Source organism: Callithrix jacchus, chromosome 9 (assembly GCF_049354715.1).
Source record: "Callithrix jacchus isolate 240 chromosome 9, calJac240_pri, whole genome shotgun sequence".
Taxonomy (NCBI): domain Eukaryota; kingdom Metazoa; phylum Chordata; class Mammalia; order Primates; family Cebidae; genus Callithrix; species Callithrix jacchus.
The window spans coordinates 12612273-12622185 of record NC_133510.1 but is presented as its reverse complement, the minus strand read 5'-3'; the positions used below and the strand labels follow the sequence as shown (position 1 = coordinate 12622185).

Here is a 9913-nt window from a genome sequence, read left to right as displayed (position 1 = left end):
ATTAAGGTTTCATGCATACAGCATAAATTTCATCCATTTAATGTGCATAAGTCAGTTATTTTTAATTTTTATTTTTAGAACATTCCTATTGCAATAGTCAGTTATTTTTAGTATATTCTGTTATGACTATCACTACTGAAATTTAGAAAGCTTCCATCATCCCCAAAAGAAACTGTTAACAATTAACAGTCACTTTCTATTCCAACCTTCCCTTAGGCATTGGCAACCACTATTCCATTTTCTATTTCTATGGGATTGCCTTTTATTGATATTTCATATAAACACACTTGCATACTGTGAAACTTTAAGAAAGACCGAATCCCATAAATATAATGTTGAGTAAAAAGAGCAAGACCTACAGCAACGATATCTGTACTTGGTGGTGTGTATATTACATTTCAATAATTTTGAAACATTCTTTTTTAGAACAAATTACGTAATTTATTTTAAAACTTTTTCAATCAAAATATTATTTCCATTTTATGAAATTAAAATTGCCTGAAGAGACTCCAAATTCAGTTGCTTTAATTCTAAAGTTTATGCTTACAATTATATAGTTGTGAAGATCCACACCTGTGTGATTTAAGTCCAGATGAGTGCAGCATTGCCCAGTTATGTTTACTGATATCTGATTCTGTTATCCTGTAATGGAGAAAAATCCATAATCCCATTAGACTGTATGGGGACAATTCATGAAACAAGAGCATTTTCCACACAGTGTAAGAAAAGAACATTATGAAACAACTGATATTTTCCCCATATGATTATGAGTTGGTTATTATGAAAATTGAATGAAGTATTCCTTTTGTCTCAGGAGATGTTCTAATACCCCCAGTGGATGTCTGATATCACAGATAGTACTGAACTGTATATATGCTGTGTTTTATCTATACATATATAACTCTGATAAACTTTCATTTATAAATTAGGCACAGTAAGAGATGAAAACAAACTAATAATAATGAAAAAAGAACAATTATAACAATAACCGGCAAAAATACTCTTGCATTTTGGGGCCGTTATGAAGTAAACTAAGAGTGACTTAAACAGAAGCACTACAATACTGCGATAGTCGATCTCCTAACTGAGACAGCCAAATGACTTATGCACAGGGAACTTCGGCTGTGCAGGTATCCTGGGTGAAGCAATGATTCATGTCCCAGGTGAGACAGATCCATACACTATATAAAGAATTTGATTACACTACTCAGAACAGTGCAAAATTTAAAACTCATGAATTGTTCCTTCCTATTTTTGGCGGTGGTTGAGCATGGGTCACTAAAACCACAGAAAGTGTCATTGTGGAATATTTCTTAATATCTATATCAACATTTCACTAACTTTCAACATCTTTATGGCTATAATTGCACTTAAATTTATTCATAATGTTATTCTGAACATGTTCTTTTATATTCTTCTACTAAATAGAATCATTCAAAAACTTACTTAAATTTGAATGTTGACATTCAAACGTTCAAATTTATTGACACCCATGGATGATCACTGCTGCTACAAGAGACACCAACCCATTAGAGAACTGACAGGGAGCCAGAAATTTCTAATGGAAAATAAAAAATTTTCATTTAAATAATAATTATAAAAGTTTTAATTAACTTTTAGGCGCTTTCTTTGAATTCCAAACTTTCATTAAGTTTTTATTAATTTTTAAAAGTGCAAGTGATACATTCTTTCATAAGATGCTTAATTTTCAAAACAAAATAAATACATTAAACAAAATAGTAAACTTGACATTTTATAGTGTCAAAAACTGTTAGGAATTTTTGTAATTTTGACTTAAAAGGAACACTTTCGTTTTTATATTTAGTACATTCATTCTTCTTATTTTGATAAGCAAAACTGTGATTCATGTAATTTGACAATTGCTCTTGTTGGGTAAGACAGACCTTCCATCCTTCAGTAAGGACTGAAATAAATTTCCTAATACTCCACATTTATTTCTCCAGATATTCTGATTAAATCAATGTACTTTTCCACTATGGTTCTCATAGTGGAACTTTCCTGCTTGAAGTTTAGAAGGAAATTGAAAGATTGAGGAAATAAATGACACAGAGGACAAAAACAGGCCTTTCTGGACACCACACCAGTCTTTAACTAGATAAGCGCTCACTTTTATCTGATTCGGTTTTGGTGGAATAACAATGGTCTTGACCAGGTACACGGAATCATTTTCCTCTGCTACTCCCTACTAAATACAACTATGAACTCTGGAAGTAATGAAAGACACATAGGAAAACTCTGAAAGGTGGAAAGAGGAAGACAAAATGGTTTGAGACCCCAGAATCAGGGATCAACAGAGTGTCCAGGCATCTTCAGTCCCCCATCCAGCAGAAGAAAATGATCTAGGTCTCTGTTTCTCAGAACCCAATCTGGCAACAGGAGGTGGCTCAGCTAAGCCTCCTGCTGCTCTGTACTGAAAGTGAGTCCTGCCATCAACACTAGGCAAGGTTGGTGCCACTGGCAAGGATGATTGAACAGGAGACCTGCTACCAGTTAGGTGTCAGAGGAAGGGCTTCTCCTCCCACACCAAAAGACACCAGGGAAGGTGTGGGTGAGAGGGGTCAGCAAAGGAACCCCATGACTACACGTGCACCATCCAGGTTCTCCTTTGTCCCTGAAGACATGAGACTCACTCCCCCATCCAGAGACACAGGCCTGAATGGATTGTAAATGTTCTATGTACATCATGCAGCAATGAACAGTAACAAACAACAGCTAACTGCATTGCTGCACAAATATCATGCAGGAGTAAAAGAAGACACAGGTGAAAAAATACACACTGCATGATTCACTTGATGTAAATTCAAAAACAAATGATAAATAAGCAAAGCTTATTTATCACATTAAAAGTCAATACAGTGGTTTGGAGAGGAGGCAGGAAAAGTGAGGAAGGCATACAGGGGCAGGACTGCTGCGGCTGGAAACTTCTATTTCGTGATCTGCCTTGTATAACAAGTCCATTCACTTTGTGATCAATATGCATGACCATGACAGGCTTAGTCTTTTTTATATTTATTTTGGGATAAAAACATTTACAGAAGCATGGATTGCCATGAAAAGCAAAACTGGAAATAATCAAATGTGCATTAACGGTATATGAATAGAAAATATTATGAAGTCAATTGAATATCATACAGACTTAAAAATCTATGAGGTAAATAGATGTATAAACATATGGATGATTTCTACAAATACGATATTGACTGAAATAAGCTTTTAATAAGTGTTGAAACATTTACATCTTACCATTTCTTCATTATCTATAGAAAGCAAATCAGAATTCTTCAAAGCACAGGCCAGCAAACTCTCTTCCCTAGTTCTTTCTTCCTTACCAGTGTAATAACAACTGTTGGAACATGCAATCCACTCCTCAGGACAATGAATGTCCACAATGATGTGCTGAATAAAGATATGAATTACTATGCAGAAAATATGAATGTTTACAAATGAAAATTATTTTACATATTTGCAAAGCTATAAACATATAGGTATGCAACATATCTATACATTCTCACAGGCTGTTAAATATGTATTTTTAAATACCTCGTCACTGTTACACAAATGCACAATAAAAAGTCCACCTCTCATCCCCTAATTGTGTTCCCATATAAAACAAACCAGCAAACAAAAATTCACCCTACACATGTCTTAAACATCACTGAACAAAACTGCTTTTTTAGTATAGTAAAATTATTTGTCTCTTATTGTCTTATGGTAGTAGAAAATTTCAGTTAATTAGCAACAAGAGGGTTTAATGATTTTAACTGAGTATTTCTACTTATTATTGGAGAAAACGAAATGCCCTCATATACATCTATAAACATCTATGGTTTTATAAACATCTATGGTTTACAGTTTATTTTCCCCTAAATTTCTATTATCATTTTGCATGTCATAAGATAGAGACAAAATACAAATTGTTCTAACATGGGAACATCGACAATCATAATGTGCCTTTATGGGTTCCTGCATTCAGTGAAAAATCGTTCTGCTCCAGTTCCCCAATACCTAGAAAAGTTCAAGTAATTCCAGTAAAATTAACATCTAGATAAACCATAATAATTTTAGTTGCTTACTTTGAAATTCTGTGTTATTTAAAACGGAAACAATCTGAAATCAAACTGAATTGACTCTTCTATAAAAATAAACAAAGTAATGAGATCTTTAAAACAAATACTTTTAAAACCATTAGCATAAAACGTCACCATCTCTTGCAGTATTTGATTTAACCTCTTCCAAAAATTTGTTTGTTTTTCTAAATATTTTTTCATTTAAAACATGTCTTTGAATCATTAAATCAGAACACATCTCTTGTGTATCATATATACATATATATTTTATACACACACAAAATAACAAATGTTTTCTATAATTATTCTGTCATAATTTTGAAAAGTTCAGAGAACCGTATTATCTTGGGGTTCAGATGTATAAATTAAAAAGAGTTCTATTCCTTATTACTGTGAAATATTTCAAGGCACTTTCAATCATTATAGGGAAAAGTTCTCCTATAATCTTTCAAAAATATGCTTACAAGGAATAAGAACTATTGTTTTTAACATAGTGGCCATCAGGACAATGCAAATGATTCCCAGGACCTCAGCAGTGAGTTTCTCTGGAGGTGGCAGCAAACCTGCAGGGAGAGAAATAGAGGCACTGAGAAGGGAGATAGAGAGTTGATGAGAAGATTTTCATGCAAGAGAACCCACATGCACAGGGAAACATAATGATCAACTCTGTCCCCTAAATCTACATCTACTATAGTAATCTTTCTCTCAGAATATACCATTTCATTTTCAGTAAATATAATGCCCCATGAGTTGCTGATCACAGATCACAATTGAACAATACCCGAATAAAATGAGGCCTCAGACTTCATATTAGAATATTAGATCAGGACATTGACCTCTGATTCTCACAAGTGCAAATTATTCCCTATTTTTTTCCCAGCCTTCTGTATTCAACTGCACATCCTAGAACAATAATATTGAAGATCTATTTAATGTTTCACCTTTGCAGTGATACGTCTTGTCATTTCCTTGACAATCCAGAAAAGCATTTTGAAGATTTTATTCTACTGGAATTCTTTCCTGTTCGGTTCCTGAAATGGATGTTTTATTACCCTTAGGTTTCCTTTGCCGCCTCTTTGGGTCCTGGGCCACTCACTTCTGAGTAGGTTCCTCTTTGTTTATTCATCTCTGCAGCTGTGTGATGTCAGGGACTGTGCTCTCTATGATTACTGCACTTAAGATGTTATAAATGGTGTATATTTTGACAGAATCCCCAGTATAGGCAAATTGTGTGTGTTGGGGGCTGAGTAATAATGTTCATTTTGCTGATCACCAATGTAAAAGTCTGGCACCAATTTCTTAAAATTTTAAACAGAAATCTCATGATATAATAGGTCATTTTAAGAGATATTCTATATTTGACGTAATATTAATAGAAACAATAAAAAACAATGCATTTTAGAAAGCTAAGAAGTAAACGAATATAAATATCTTCATTAATTTAAAGTCAGATTCTACAGAAATATTTTATCATCAATAGAATACCTTTGTAAAAAACTAAAATACTGTATTTAAAATAAAGTACACTAATTGTATGACAATTTAAAAATTTATTAATGTAAGGATTGAGTGCTAAAGATTGAGGAATAGTTTGTTAGCATATAGAGTAACTTTTAACACTAAAATACTTTATGTTAGTGACTTACATTCATTTACTAAATAGGCATGAGGTGTTGACAAATAGTTTTTATTCGATGATTGAGGAAATCAGAAAAATTGTTAAAATTTTAAAGAAATATTTTATACTTTGAAAACATTACATTAACTAATAGATAAACTGAATACTACTGAAGAAAATTTAATTACTTATTTTACAGAAGGGATTGGTAACTGATTTTATGACTAAAATAGGAATACTGAAAATGATAAACAGGTTTGGAGCATCTGTGAAAGAACACTTCAGGTTCAAACTTTCAGAAGGATCCTCTGGTTGTTTTAAAAGGCAATGAGGGTCACTTTGGTTGTGTAAATTATTGTAATAAATCAGAAAATGTAATCTAATAATCTCGTCAATGAGCTCTGTAGTTAGTGAGACCTGACATTAATGATGGCTTTGAAACTCATAATGCATGACCTTTACAAAGTTACTTAGTGTCTACTACCCCAGTTTACTAATCTAGAGTGAGGAAGAATAATTTATAAAGTATAATGTACATAGGACACTTAACGTGCAACCTGGCACACATTAGCTCTCAATATATATTAGATATTTTAATTATTTTTAACGCAATTGACAATGTTATTATTTCTAATTCATACTGAGTATGTAAAATAACTAATTAGGTAGGGGTCTCATGTCAGTGTAGTACATCTTTTTTGCAATGTTTGGCTCAATTTTTTTAAGTCATCCTATTATTTATAATTAAGTTTAGATTTGCATTTTATGGCAACTATTCTTGCTTTCTTCAAAAATAAAATCTGCTTTAAATTAATTTGAGTATGTGTATGAGAAATTATGTTTGACATTCACAATTTTATGTATCCACTAAAAATCGATTGTTAAAGTCTGGGCTAAATAAAAAGTATTATTACATCTATAATGATTATAAAATTTCAAATTAGTTCTTCCTTGTCACAATATTTATGGGTTTTACTCTAAATTATATTGATTAACAAATCTATTATTTTGTATGCATGCACTTGACTAATTCTCTGCAAGCAATGATGTAAATACTTTAAGAAATCCTCAAACATATATTATATTTTGGGTTTTCGCCCTGAGTTATTCATGTAAAGATTGTCCTACTTCGATTTTATTCTGTGTTAACTTTACCTTGTTGCATCATATTTAATATTTATAATTGTCTACTAAAGGAGATGAGCTAGTAGAGAAACAGGAGAGTAGCAACACATACCTTCTGTTATCAGAAAGTCACACATCCTTTGGTGGAGAGGTCAGGTTACCTCTTAAAGATACAAAAGTTACCTGTGATCCTGACAGTTTGCCCTGTGAAGGCTCAGAGTGAGGCAAGAGAGGAAACAGCAGATTCCTCATCAACCTATCACTTCAGATTTGAACAGGAAATTTTCATACCAGGACTATTTTGAATCAGTTTATCTCATCACACACCTCAGAATATAGGAGACGGAGCTGTTAGGATGTCATATAGTTTGTCCATTTTCAAGAGACTTTTAGAAATAATTTTTATAGGTAAGAAGATTTGGGGAGAACAGAGACTACTTCCCATGCAGTTAATTGTTTCCATCTCAATCACAAACACACACTAAGATCTTATGCCTTTTTAAGAGTCTCTTAGATGTTTAACTTCTGCATTTATGCAGGGTGGCTAAAGCTTGGGATTTCATACTTCTTTATCATCTACCCCTATAGTATCACTGCTAATATGATGGCAAATTTTAAAAATAATAATCTTACCAATAATTTAATGTATTTGCCACTAATTATTCTGAGAAAATACATTTTTAACTTTATTATAATTGACATTGATTTTCAAACTTAAATTCCCAACTTACCTTCTTGATTTATCTGCCTTAGTTCTTAAAATTCCCTCATTCTGTTTCTTAAAAATAATCAGATTTCTCTCATTGAAATATATGTCTCTGGGAAGAATAAAATATTAAACAACATTGTACTATATCACCACACCAGAGATTGAAATATTTAAAAACCACCCATTATACTGTTCACCGATTCATTCTCCAGTCATAACTGTCTGCATTTTAATAGGAATATTTGTTGTAAATGACTAATGCTTAAGTCAAACTATACAGAAATGAAAAAGTAATTTTTACAACATCACTAAAAATAGAGAGGCAGAAAAAGTAGATTTTTAAAACACAAATTAAATGCTACATGAGCACTGGAGCACAGTAGCTGGTGCCAGTAATGCCAGCAACTTGGGTGGCCAAGACAGGTAGACCACTTGAGTTCAGGAGTTCAAGACCAGCCTGGTCAACATGATAAAACCCCGTCTCCGCAAAAAAAAAAAAAAAAAAAAAAATTAGCTGGCATGATGGTATCTGCCTGTAGTCCCAGCTACTCTGGAGGCTGAACTGGGAGGATCACTTGAGCCTTGGAGGTGAGGGCAAGGCTGCAGTGAGCGAGATGAAATTTACTGAAATTGGAGAAATATGCTTCATAATGGAAAATGAATTTTCCAAACCATTAGTAATACATTTTTTATCATTGCATATATCTAATGATACAAGTTCAACACATAATTGAATAAAGTGAACAAGTGAAAAATCCTAATGGGATTTTAAAGACTCTTGATGCTTAATACAAGACAGGACAGTGAGCCTATAGAAAGATTTAAACTAGGCAAGTAACCATCACTTATATGCACACATTCACACACACACTCACATATATACTCAATTTCAATATAGTACCACTAACCACGCTTGTCCAGGAGACAGCTGAAATATAGCTATTAAACTTTAACATTCATTATTAAAAAGTAAACATTTAAAACCAATTCCTCACCACATGAGCCACATTTATAGAGAGATGAAGAACATTTCCAGCTTTGTAAAAAATGTTCTAACTATATTTTACCTACAATAGAAGTCGATAAACAAAAATCTGAGATTCTTATACGGTTTTAAATTCAGGAATATGTATCTAAATAACATATGGGCCAAAGAAATGATCAAGATGAATGGTCACAAAAGACTAGAAAGAAGATTTTGAAAAGGCATAAATATTTTATTTCTAGGCTGGGCATGGTGGCTCACGCCTATAATCCCAGCACTTTGGGAGGCCGAGGCGGGTGGATCACGAGGTCAAGAGATCGACACCATCATGGTCAACATGGTGAAACCCCGTCTCTACTAAAAATACAAAAAATGAGCTGGGCATGGTGGCGTGTGCCTGTAATCCCAGCTACTCAGGAGGCTGAGACAGGAGAATTGCCTGAACCCAGGAGGTGGAGGTTGCGGTGAGCCGAGATCGCGCCATTGCACTCCAGCCTGGGTAACAAGAGCGAAACTCCGTCTTAAAAATAAATAAATAAATAAAATTATTTCTAGTTTAAACATGGCAATACCATTATGGTCTTTACCGTTATTAAACTGTCAATAAAGCCATATTATCATTGCATTGTAATTTTCATATGAAATAGAAAATTTCTAGAAAATGCTCATTACCAAAACATAGTACCTCAAATAGAAATCTGAGTAAACCCTAAATGTATGAAAGAAATTCACTTTAGACATAAACATTCCTACAAAAATAGCCTACAAACTCTGATGACATTACTAGTGAATAACATTTAAAATAAAGCAGTACTCTTTTTTTTTTTTTTTTTGAGACGGAGTTTCACTCTTTTTACCCAGGCTGGAGTGCAATGGCGCAGTCTCGGCTCACTGCAACCTCCGCCTCCTGGGTTCAGGCAATTCTCCTGCCTCAGCCTCCCAAGTAGCTGGGATTTACAGGCACGCGCCACCATGCCCAGCTAATTTTTTGTATCTTTAGTAGATACGGGGTTTCACCATGTTGACCAGGATGGTCTCGATCTCTTGACCTCGTGATCCACCCGCCTCAGCCTCCCAAAGTGCTGGGATTACAGGCTTAAGCCACCGCGCCCGGCCAGTACTCTTAACAGATGCTTCCCGATTATAGAAAAAGAGAAAATCTTCCCAAGATAGCCTGATACCAAAACTTTTCAAGTACATAGCTATAAATAAAAACAAGGTCAAATATCCTTGTGAACATGGAAAAAGAAACAAATCTTACCGTAGATATAATATATGCACTGATATTTTATAAGGGGCCATATACAATAATCAGCATGGATTTGTTTCTGAAACAAAGACTAGTTTAACATTTGACAAAAATAAACTAGTTTTATTTTTGTCAAATG

At 33.6% G+C, this 9913-nt stretch overlaps 1 pseudogene across 1 annotated transcript; it reads right to left on the bottom strand.

Moving 5' to 3' along the window:
* On the bottom strand, window positions 1–9034 carry LOC100398607 (NKG2-F type II integral membrane protein-like; annotated as a pseudogene). Its single transcript, XR_013522267.1, has 6 exons — window positions 5030–9034; window positions 4553–4651; window positions 3973–4026; window positions 3258–3417; window positions 1447–1558; window positions 1–642 (listed from the first exon to the last, which is right to left on the bottom strand). The product of XR_013522267.1 is annotated as an NKG2-F type II integral membrane protein-like (transcript).
* Window positions 9035–9913: the final 879 nt, after the last annotated feature.